This window comes from Berghia stephanieae, chromosome 5, assembly GCF_034508935.2.
Source record: "Berghia stephanieae isolate SIO BIC M18660-M18661 chromosome 5, UCSD_Bste_1.3, whole genome shotgun sequence".
Classification (NCBI taxonomy): Eukaryota; Metazoa; Mollusca; class Gastropoda; order Nudibranchia; family Aeolidiidae; genus Berghia; species Berghia stephanieae.
In genome coordinates this window covers 59,954,363-59,966,862 of record NC_088364.1, presented here as the reverse complement: position 1 = coordinate 59,966,862, position 12,500 = coordinate 59,954,363, and the positions used below count along the sequence as shown (strand labels likewise).

Genomic DNA, 12,500 nt, shown 5'->3' with positions numbered 1-12,500 from the left:
GCCCTGCTATCCGCCTTACTTTGACTAAACATCTTTTTTGTCATTTCGACCAGAGTTATGTAGGTAGTTTAGCCTACGCGTACACATGGATTTATGTAGTAAAGCCTAGGTGTACACGTCGAGTTATTGTGTAGTGCCTACGTGTGCACGTCGAATAGTGTAGGAATACCTACGTGTACAAGTTTAATTATGTAGTAAAGCCTACGTGTGCACATTGAGTTATGCAGTTGAGCCTACGTGTACATGTTTTGTTATGTAGTAAAGCCTATGTGTACACGTTTAGTCATGTAGGATAGCCTACGTGTACATGTCATGTTGTTTTGTACTCAAGCCTACGTGTACTCATTGGGTTATGCAATCAAGCCTACGCGTACACATCGAGTTATGCAGTAAAGCCTACGTGTACACGTCTAGTTATGTAATCAAGCCTATGTGTCCACAACTAGTTATGCACTAAAGCCTATGTGTACATGTTTGTAGTCTAGCCTACGTGTACACATTGCGTTATGCAAACAAGTCTACGTGTAAACGTTGGGTTATGCAGTCAAGCCTACGTGTACACATTAGGTTATACAGTCGAGCCTACGTGTACGCATTGGGTAATGAAGTCAAGCCTACATGTACACGTCGAATTATGCAGTCAAGCCTACGTGTACGCATTTGGTTATGAAGTCAAGCCTACGTATACACGTCGAGCAAAGAAGTCAAACCTACGTGTATAGGTCGAGTTATGCACACAAACCTACATATACACGTCGAGTTAAGAAGTTAAGCCTACGGTGTACACGTTGAGTTATGCAATCAAGTCTACGATGATAGAAAGGCAATAAATGGCTATGTGGTCTTGTGGTAAGACGCGTCTTCGGATCGGAAGATCGTGGGTTTGAGTCTGCTGTGAGCGGCGCATAGTTGCGTCCTTGGAAAAGGCTCTTTACTCACATTCTCTCGAAGTACTCAGGTGTAAAATGAGTACCTGGCCGTTAACAGATATCATGTTTCGTTCTACATGCTAAGTGTTGCTGTTGGCTAGGGTCCCCTTGTAAAGCGCTTTTAGCACGTTTAGCAGCTATTGCACTATACTATGCTCAAGTTTTACGTTTACACGTCGAGTCATGCACATCTCGTTATTTGTATAATATAAATGAGTTTTAACACATTTTAAAGAGTAGAAATGTGTTGATGACGTCAAAGTGTGTCTAAGAGATTGTTCGGTTCCAACAGTGTTCGTCAAAATATTGATTTTGTGAATTTGGTCTCATTGTCCGATGTTTGGTCTTAGGAGGAAGGTGGAAAAACCGGAAGCTGGAATTTCTCAATTATCCTCTCAGTAATGAACTGTGGTATTTTAAAGAATTAGACAACTGAAAGTTGGTGCACTGAGAAACAGAGTGACAGAAACAGAGTGACAGAGAGAGAGAGAGAGAGAGAGAGAGAGAGAGAGAGAGGGAGAGGGAGGGGGGAGAGAGGATTGATGGGTAGATAAATAGATGACATTATTACATAGCTTTTATTTCTATAATGTTATAGATAGGTAGGTAGGTACAGATGTAGCCAGATATAGACATAAATCGAGAGAGAGAGAGAGAGAGAGAGAGAGAGAGAGAGAGAGAGAGAGAGGGGGGGGGGGGGGGAGCGGAGAGGGCCGGATGAGGTAATTACAAGATTCAGAAATGTCGAAGATCTATGACTAGTCGATTGTTGGGACGTATAAAAGAGAAAGACAAGGTGGAGGGGGGGGGGGAGTTATTGAGAAGTAGGATTATAGGCTATATAAAGGATTTGCCAAAGTTTGACCGAATCCCCGCCCTCCCGCACCCCCCCCCCCTCCCCTGTATACCCAGCAGTGAATGGGTAGCTGAGTCTGTCACATTTGGCGGAACGTAGGGTTCTTTGCGATAGACTAGCGTCCTATCCAAAGGATTACAAGCAATTGCTACTGTCCGTTTCCCGCTATAGAAATTGGGATAAACTCCGGCTCCATGGGCTCCATGGCTCTGAAGGACTAATTTAAAATGATTACACGTAATGGAACAAATTGCTGTCTCGAAGTCTTTCTATTTTCTTAATATTTAATTGACCTCTCTCCCCAAAAAAGTTGTACCCTGTTTTACTGGCATTGTGGCTTGACAGCTCTGAGTCTGTCTCGTCATGTAACCTTTTTGTTGCTAAAATTACGGCACGTGCTAGGCGTGCTGAGTGCTGTTTTCTTGATAATATCAAGAAATAAAGTGAGTTGAGAAGTGCCTTTAGACAATAAAAGTACAAAACACTGTCTGTTTTCTTTGTAATGTTTATTTATTCATTTCCGACCGTATTCACTTAAGCATTCGTGAAATTTCTTTCGTCGTTGTTGTTTTTGTTTTGTTTTCTATATACTTTCATCTTCATCACTTCATCTTGTCTCGAGCGGGCCCTTTTCAGTAATCTCTCTTTCCAATTTATTCTGGCTCTCAAAGCAACACCACTTGAATGGGGAATTTCAATTTCACTTGGGATAATTTTTTTTTTTATGAGGATGTTATTTATTTTATCTTATTTATTTATGTATTTATTTATTTTTTAAAAATTTATTTACCTATATATATATATATATATATATATATATATATATATATATATATATATATATATATATATATATATATATATTGTGTGTGTGTGTGTGTGTGTTTATTTACCTATTTACTTATTTATTTATTTATTCATTTATTATTTATTTGGTTATTAACTAAGTATTTCTTTGTTCATTAAATAAAATATTTAGTCAATTATTTTTGGATGTGGCAACTAAAACTGTTTTTCAAAATGAAATGAAGAACGTTTAATTTTCATGACAAATGAATAATTATCTTATTTTAAAATCAATTGTTGTTGCCTGGGGTATTGAGATATCATCCTGGTGTGTTAAGGAATGCCCCCAAAGCCAATGGATCAAAATTGTTATTGTTGTTATTTGATCAAGATTGTTGTTATTTCGGGTATTTAAAGTCTCTAGATTCTACATCAAAAGCAGTCATAAGCAAAGTGTGCGTCGAACAACCCCCCCCCCCCCTCCTGCTTTCTCTCGCTCTCTCTCTCTCTCTCTCTCTCTCTCTCTCTCTCTCTCTCTCTCTCTCTTATAATAATAATAATAATAATAATAATAATAATAATAATAATAATAATAATATGAATAAAACACGAAGAAACCAAGATAAAGAAAGAAAGAAAAAAAAGTGTGTGTGTGTGTGTGTGGGGGGGGGGGGGGGGGGATAGAAAAATGAATATAAAAAAAAAGAGGAAATAAATATAGTACTTCAGTGTGCATCTAGTCTCATGCGGCTATGTGGTCTTGTGGTATGACACTTTACTCACATTCTCTCACCGTACTCAGGTGTAAAACGAGTACCTGGCCGTTAACAGCGTTATCTCTGTCCGAAAAAGAAATATTGTAATACCGTCTTACAGACGTGTTGCTGTTGGCTGGGGACCCCTTGTAAATCGCGTTGAGCACGTTTAGTGGATATTGCACTACATAGAAGCTCAAGCTCAAGTCTGTATCTGATACCAGGTGCATTCTCTTAGGCTGATAGGATATATAATTGAATAACGATTTAATTCGAAGGAATTTGTCTACGATTCGGCCGGTGTATTATAATATGATACGATATTCCTGTAATAATATAGTGTTTATCTATGATGTTACGGGTTAGGTAGATTTTATGCAAAGGTGGAATGCGATTATTATCAGTTTATTCTCAAATTGTCAGTTTGAAGGTAAAATTAGGTAGGCACTGTGAGGCAAAGCTTCCTGCTTGAAATAAGAAAAAGTCGTAGTTTTCAGTAGTAATAATATTATAGTAGACATTATAACTACCCTTTAAAAAAATACAAATTTGTTTTTAAATACTTTAAATTAATGCTTTCAAATCCTTTATATACTGTCTCTGGCAACAAAATGTTGTTTTAAAGAAGTTTATTGAATTAAAAATCTTTATATAGTTGTCAATTAGGACCCGAAAATTCGTATTTCTACGAAATTTTCGTACTTGATGGCAGGCCTGGTAAGGTGAAACGTCTGTGAAATTGATATACGAGTGTATGTGGCTGATACTTAAATCGATGTTAAAAAAAAGCTTCAAGGATAAAAACATACGCAAGCAAGCAATTAAGAGACAAAAACCAAAACAAAACAAGCCTTGAGATTTTTTATATATATAACGCAATAATATCCACTAGACTAAAGCGAGCGTTATGCCACAAGACCACATGGCCGAACAAACATTTTAAAAATAATTGACATCACAAAAAGCTAAGGCAGACCTCCCTGGCACTACGAACATTGCGTAGAATTACGTAATTTTGGCTCCAATTTCAGAACTTCCTTAACATTTCTAAGTCATAAAAACTTATTGAAAATAAAGCCGATTTCAGATTACATAATTTTAAGGATTTTGATGTGTTATCGAACCATTGAAAGGTAAATTGTTGATCTCTAAAGTTAACTACAGTGACTACAATTTGTATCTATTAAAAACTACGAAATTTAAAATTTTCAAGTAGGCAAGCCTGGCTATGGACTTCTTCCGTAATCTGAAAATAAAAAATAAAAAACAAAAAAAACAAAACAAAAAAAAAAAAAAACAAAAAAAAAAAAACTATAAAACCCACATTTTTCAAATATTGGCCAGAAACTCATCATTCAGATATCAATCGATTAAATGGGACAGTTTGGCTCAGCGGTATGGTCTTTGTACCCAAGAGGTTCCGAGTTCGACGATCCGCCGCGCTGTGTGGCCTTGAGCAAGCCACTTCGCTTTAGCTCTTTTTGCGGCGCTGCACTGCGGCTGCGCCTTGGTTATTCCAGGAATAGACCCTAAAGACGTTTCCCCTTATGGATGAATAAATGGAATATTATTATATTATTACATTATAAAATGACCCTTGTCTTGTCAAAATTCCTCAAACCTGGGACTTCTTTTGAAGTATTTATTTAGAACCTCACGAGTTTTTGACAAGATGAGGGTCATTGGAATCGATCGATGTACGAGTTTTCTGGCCAAAGTATTTTTAACATTTATACCCCCAAGAGTACGGCCGAACTAACCATGACGGAATAATTATTCGAAACGACACTTTTTTTTAGGTCTAGAGTCTCGCTGTAGTCCTATCGTTCGACCTTGTTTGGAGTCAAAACACGACCGACATTAGGTCCATGGGGTTGAAGCTGGGATTATTATGTCACTCGACGGTATACTTTTTAGAAATTTATTTTTCTCACGTTTTCCATTTTCCACTGAATTGGTGTCTGGGTATATTAGATCTGACGGGAAGTAGTTTTCATAGACTAGCTAATTAGTTCTGTCCCTACCAACCATTTTATAGATTTTTCCTGAAAAGTCATACGTACCCTAAACAAAAATAATTAACTTTACATTTACACTCGGAAGCAATATGGACATACTATAGATAGAATGCGCTTGGCTAAGAAGATCACAACATTGCCATCCGGAAGTATAACTGACCAACACACAAAACTGTCACCATCAACTTTTATAGTATGGATATTACAATTCAGTGAGAATTACTCATAAACGTGGATGGCAAAAAAAAAAAAAAAAACACACAAAAAAAAAAACAAAAAACAAAAACAATAACAAGTTCTTTCAAGTGGTTCCCATAGCACAATACTGCTTGCAATCTCCTCCTTGTGTCTTCAGCAGTGCCCCTCAAGTCTCAGTCTTCTCTGTTGTATCTTCGAAGTCACTGGGGAGAGGTCACCGAAGAGCTCTTCATTTGACATGTGCTCTTTCCCGCTTACGTTGAAGACCATCCGCAGCATACGAGTGTAGCAGCCGTCCAGTTGCTTCTCCTCGTAAAATGATAAATTTAGACCTGTAAATTCTCAGTCAATTAACTGAAATCAGTCAATTTGTCAAATTCAAATATTAAAAAAAAGGAAAGAAAGAAGTGAAGAAAGAAAGAATTCACAAATCGTCGTCGAATGACCGTATAGTAATTAGGAGTGTTCCATAACGTTACGCATAGCTCATGGGAGCCGTTAATATTAACGATGGATTTATTGCCAAGGCTAAGCGGCGCTTTTTAGAATTGGCGTGACTGAACACATTCCAGTGAAATTTCACACAGCCTTCGTTAAATTATTTTTTTCACTTTCCAACCTGTCGTGATCCCAACGGTAGCCAATTTTAACAGCCGCCGAGCGATAAATTTCACTGTTTCGTCTAAGCCAAAATTGACCACAATTACAAGCTGGGGTTTAAAATTATAAAAAAAAATAAAATGCGAATGCCGGAAGTAACATCTCTAGTAGATGATGGAGACACCTTTAAATCGAAAGTTAGATTAGGATTGCTACAAGCACATTCCGATTGCCTCACGTTGTATACAAACTGGTTGACCGTGCTTCACTGATTGAGTACCTGATTATAAGGAACAATGGTAAGTAGCCTAATTAATTCCCGTGCAAATCAGGACGTTTTCTGCCATTGTTTTGCTCAAGCCCAAGCGAGCTTGCTGTTTTGTGGCGATTTACCTTCATTTCGATTCTTTGAATTTTTCCGCTACGCCTGCCGAAGTTTCTTCTTGATAATTCACTTCTACTTAATAATTCAGTGTATTGGCTAGAAGTCATATTTATTTAAGTTTTTGTTTCTCTGTCATTTACTGATTGAAAATCAAGTTTGATCATTGCTACATTATTCTAATGTTCTCACAATGGCTGAGCTGTTCGTGGATCGCAATTCAGACTTGTCGAGCATCGATAAAGTTAAAGATGTGAGTGTGAGGAATAAATTCAATTGGTCATGGCTAGAAGTTAAAGATGATAATGGTGATTATTTTTCTGACTATGTCAAAAAAAATTCCAGAGGCAGGAATATGACTTTGATGAAGTCATCTTTACCTATATGAGTGACATGCTTATTTAGCATTCCTTCTACATCAAATTATGGCAGTCATACTTCCAGTAAGAAATAACACCCACTATTTTAATGTATTGTATTTATCACTCTCCTCTCCAATGATGCCCTTATTTTTTTAAAAATAATTGAATCTTCAGTTTGTCGAAGAGTTTCAGTCAATTTTTATAGAGCTCATTTACAGGTCTATAAATTAAACCGAGTCTTCTAATAACTAGTCATAGATTTGATTGAATTATCGCGTTTGAGAATTGTGGACACGTTGATGATCATCGGTCGTAATACGATTCAATAGTCTGATGTCACGCCGCCCGGCAACGGCGGCCATCTTGGTTCTAAACAAAGAAAACATTACTTTGTATTTTTCATGCTGGCTAGAAGTTTTCATATGCCTTGTGATCAGAATGTGTATAAGTCAAAACATGATCAAATGTATGTGTTTTTTTTTTCTCCTCTGGATACCCTTTATGCTCGCTGGAGAAATATTTCGTAAGGGCGTCCGCCATTGTTCCGAGTTTAGAGCCAGTGTTACTAAGTTACCATGCGTCATTAGGAAGGAAGTGACGCTACGACTATTGAATCCTATTCGGCGATGTTTAAAGTTTGTTATTGTTTTTTTTTTTTTAATGATCCTTCAATTTTTTTAAAGGTGTATCGTCGTTGTGTTGATCGAGCCTATCGTAAAATTGTGCTGTGTCTCGCTATTTATATATTTACTTATTTATTTATTTTTTAATACGTTATTTTTTACAAAGCAACCATTTTAAATTTGCTAACACCGACGTGTTTTCTTTACAAGTTTAATAACTAATAATCTACATTATCATGGTCTCAATCAATGTTGAAATGGAAACACTCTTGTAACCCAACGCAAATATTCTATTCTCTAATAACAACCATGTTAGAATATGCCCATAATTGCGTTCTATTATCGCCTCACCTCGCGTCATTCTCCGGACAGAGATGGTCGTAGAGGAGACACGAGAGATGAGTTTGCGGTAAGGGCCCTCCATCCATCCAGATCTGTCTTCAGCTTTCCTCATTAGTGTTGGGCAGTGAGTGTCCATTCCTCGTCCATCCCTTTACATTATCCACCCATCCATCCATCACTTTTGTTTGCTGTCCTCTCCATCGGCCACCCCTGTTCTGCTATCTGCTATATCGGACCTGCAAACTTGTGTGCAAGTGGGCGAGGACCGATTCAATTTCAAATATTATATTTATTTATTGTCGGCATTAAAAAAATGTTTCATAAATAATTTAATCAGGCTAATAGAACCCTTAGACCGATTGGAAAATTAGTACTAGTGGTTTAACAGTTAACAGATCATGATTTTATTACATGTGTATGTAAAATCCTTCATCAGTGTTTTCTGCGTTGATACAATGTATGTTTGTGGTTATTTTTATTTTCTTCGGGTAGATTAATGAATAAAAGAATATAAATATATTTCTAAGCTATCTCCCTCAACAAGCAAGTAATACGTTTCTAGTTATCGGGTTGCTATGAGCCATGTTGATGAAAAATTGATCTGTAAGACCTCTGCTTGTGATAAGAATGTTATATGTATTTTTCTCTACACACTATCTAGTAGTTCAAAGGCGAGATTGTTAATAAGATGGGAGATGAGATCCTCCTACAAATGCTATCTTATTTTTTATGCTCATTTCCGCTGGCAATAATTCGTTCAAGCTTGTAGTTAGAGCTAATCGGAGAAATTGGCATCCAGTAATCGATAGACACACGGTATCGACTGATTCTGGGGAATGAAGAACAAATATTTGTAGATTCCACGGATTAAAATTATTCCGTCTATCGTTATTACTTTTCTTTAAAAAAATATTTCATGTCCTGTGTCTATTTGTTGGTTGCCTGAACATCTATCCGTCTATCTGTATGCTTGTTTGCCTCTCGGTACGTATACACGTATAGATAAAAATAAATAAATAAAATTCCCTTCATTCATCCCATAGGGGAAATTTGTATCTAGGGTCTATTCCAAGGGCATACTGGAATAACCCAGATGTCAGCGCCGCAAATTGAGCTAGGCGAGGTGACTTGCTCAATGCCATACAGCGCAGCGGGTAATCGAACTCGATACCTTTCGGGTACGAAGTACGAAGCAAAGACCGACTGCTGAGCCACGCTGCCCCATGTGCACGATTGTCCGTCCGTCTGTTTGTCTGTTTTAGTAGAGATCATCATTTTTGTTTTGATTTAGCTTTGCGCAATAAGAGTCTACTTGGAATCCCCCCATGCCATCATTGATGATCAAAAGACAAGGTTTGTTTATGCGTTTTACGTAATCCGTTCAATGTTGTGGTCAACGGTGCGATTTTGCCTTAATCTAAAAAGTTATTAAGAATTCTTTCAGTTACGTTGAATTTGGCATGCTAGGTTAAGTAAAAGCTTTATGGCCAAAAAAAAAAAATCAAAAAAAAATCAACAATTGTTTAAAAAGTGGGTTGGGGGTTCGTGTGTAGCCTTTTACGCCATAGACTATTGATGCTATGCGCTTAGCTAAAAACAACAACGCATAACACTGCCAGCCGGAATTTAATGTACCAACACAAAACTATGTGTATCCTTGGAACGTTTATAGATAGAATGAATATGACGTCATTCAGGTCTTTGTTATTGTTTTTTGCCATCCACATCTATGAGTAATTCTCACTAAACTGTCTTAACCAGACTTTAGACGTTGAAGGTTACACATAGTTTTGTGTGTTGGTCCGTTATATTTCCGGATGGCAATATTGTGAGTTTCTTATCCAAGCGCACACTATAATTAATCTATAGTCTGATTAATACAATTGAGAAGTAATCATACAAATGGCTGGCTAAAAACAATAACAAAGACGTCAATTTCGTTCTATCTATTGGTCATACTCCAAATTATGGACAAGACTGAGAATCACACTGTTGGCGATGACCGATTCATTATTATCTCGAATGTAATTACTAAACATTCCTAACCTCCATACATTTTGGCCAAAATTATTTAACTTATCGACATTTTAAGAACAGGGTAGATCCCGAAAGCTCAGTTGCTGGAGCACTCGCTTTACACGCAAAGGGAATGGGATCGATCACAGACGGGAGTCGACTTTTTTTTCTAATGACCCCTCCCCCCCCCCCGCCCCCGCCCCATCCCCTGTCGACCTAGCAATGATTGAGTAGCTTTGTCTGCTATATATTATGGTGGATAGTACTTGGCGATAAACTTGCTTCCTATCCAAAGGATGGCAGGAAATTGATATCGCTCCTTTAATGCTGTAGAAAGCGGGGAAAATTCCGGCTCCGTAGGTTTTGTAGCTCGGAAGGACCATGACATTTGTGTAAAATCTATCTGACCAAAATGAAAAAGAGGCGTTTTGTCAGTGCATGGGGTTGTCATCACTGTACTTTGGTTGTCTCAGAGACGGATTGTGCTTTGGGTGAGACGGATTGTACTTTGAGTGAGACAGGAATATGGGTTCCATATAGCTATAGATGGATCTTTAATTGGCTTTTTCAAGACCACTGACTGAGTCGTTGTCGCACGAAAGTTTGCGTAATGGGCAAAGGCCATGACCTCATTTATCACATGCTTAGTCGCCGGATTCGGTGGCCTTCCAATATATATATATATATATATATATATATATATATATATATATATATATATATATATATATATATATTCACAAATTTATGTAAAATCCTTGACGAGAGTGTTCTGTGGTAATACTTATTGTACACCGTCAACTGGGGCAACTTTGCCTAAAGGGAAACATTGTCTCTTGACTTTTGGACCAATAAGAGTTTGTTTAGCTTTATGGCAATTATTTCCATTGATAAAGATTTCCGTCGTTTAACTGGCAAAATAACTGCAACCAAGCTGAGATTATTCAAAATGATCCAAATTCACATAGGCAAAGTTTCCACCTGCAAAGTTACCCCAATTGACGGATGCTGATTTTGTTCGTGAAATTTGCCGCTTACGATCGTTTGTGAAATCATTCTTCTTTACAGTTAGTTAGTCAGTGAATAGAGTGTTTGAGACCCCTGTATTTTCATGGGTGTGAATATATTGAACATTTTTTTTTTCTTTTTTTTTTTCCCCCTGGACGTTAAAGCTTTATACAAGCCTTAATTTCCTGCGTTTGCCACTCAAAACATTCGTGTTAGGGTCTGGATGGCTGATAAATAGGGTTTTGGTTCTCAAATCAATAGCAAAAAACTTACGGTGGACTTTGGTCGACTAAGTTCCATTATCGATAAATGAGATTTGGTTCTAAAATCAAAAGTGAAGGAAAAAAAAAACCAAAATCTTACAGTGAATTACAACTACGCTACATTATAAGATAAATAAGATTTGGTTCTCCAATCATTAGCACAAAACTGACAGTGTATCGATTATTGTACGTTATAAGAAAAATAAGTTTTGGTTCTTAGATCAAGAGCAAAAAACTTACGGTGAACTTTGGTCGAGAAAAGAATTGTTGATTTTAGAATTCACTATCTTTTTTATGTTTTAATAAACGGGGTAAAATATATGAACACACTCCGGATTTATCTCACAGGAGAACATTCGACAATTCTAAACACTCAAGCCGACGTGCACTTTTTTGCAAGTCTAATAACCCAATTCCTTATGGGCTCATTGTTGTAATGGAAATCTCAAATAATGACGTAAATATTGTCCATTACAACGTTAAACTAGGCCCATAAGTGTGTTCGGATATCAGAGCTGCGTAAATGTCTCTGGCTATTGTTCTAGGAGGCAAACAACACAAAGTATTTTCCTTTTTCAGTTCCTAAGTATATGACCAACCCCCCCCCCCCCCCCCCCCCACCGACAAAAAAAAAAAATGTAGTTTTTTTATGAATGATGAAAATGCGACCGCCCACCGAGCAGGTTTTGAAAACTCGCCTCCTCATTTTTATCGTTAAAAGTTAACTTTTCGTACAAGTTTCCCCCTTAGTTAGATAGCTCTAATGCAGACGTGGTTCGCTTATGAGGTAAAAGCGGGGTCTTTTGGCATAGCGGTATCACATGGTCTTCGCCTTGTACATAGGAAGTATGTACCGAGTTCCACTAACCATCGCGATGTATGGCCTCGAGATTGAGCAAGTCAGCTTGTCCTAGCTCACAGTTACGACTGTAGTCCTTTCAGAGTCATTCGGCCCACGGAGCCGGAGTTTATCCCGGTTTTTATAGCGTGAAACGGACAATAGCAATTACTTGCTATCCTTAGGATAGGACGCTAATCTGTCGCAAATTACTTAAAATTACATATAACAGACCCAGCTACCCACTCACTGCTTACCTTGGAATAGACCATAAAGACAAATTTCCTCAATGAGGGGATGAACAAAAGGAATTCTTTTATATAATATATATATATATATATATATATATATATATATATATATATATATATATATTATATATATATATATATATATAATTTTGGTTTAAGTTTTCTGACCAAAATGCAAGAATACCGCGTTCTGTCGGAAAACGACAAGATAAAGTTGATGCTTGTCTTGTCGTTCTACTATTGTTGTCTCCACGGATCCAAAAATACACGTCT

General features: G+C 37.2%; 1 protein-coding gene across 7 annotated transcripts in view; it reads left to right on the top strand.

The window, feature by feature from the left end:
• Window positions 1-12,500, top strand: part of LOC144973355 (calcium/calmodulin-dependent protein kinase type II delta chain-like) — a 145,202-nt gene that overhangs the window by 46,694 nt on the left and 86,008 nt on the right. The gene's annotated exons all lie outside the window — the stretch shown is intronic.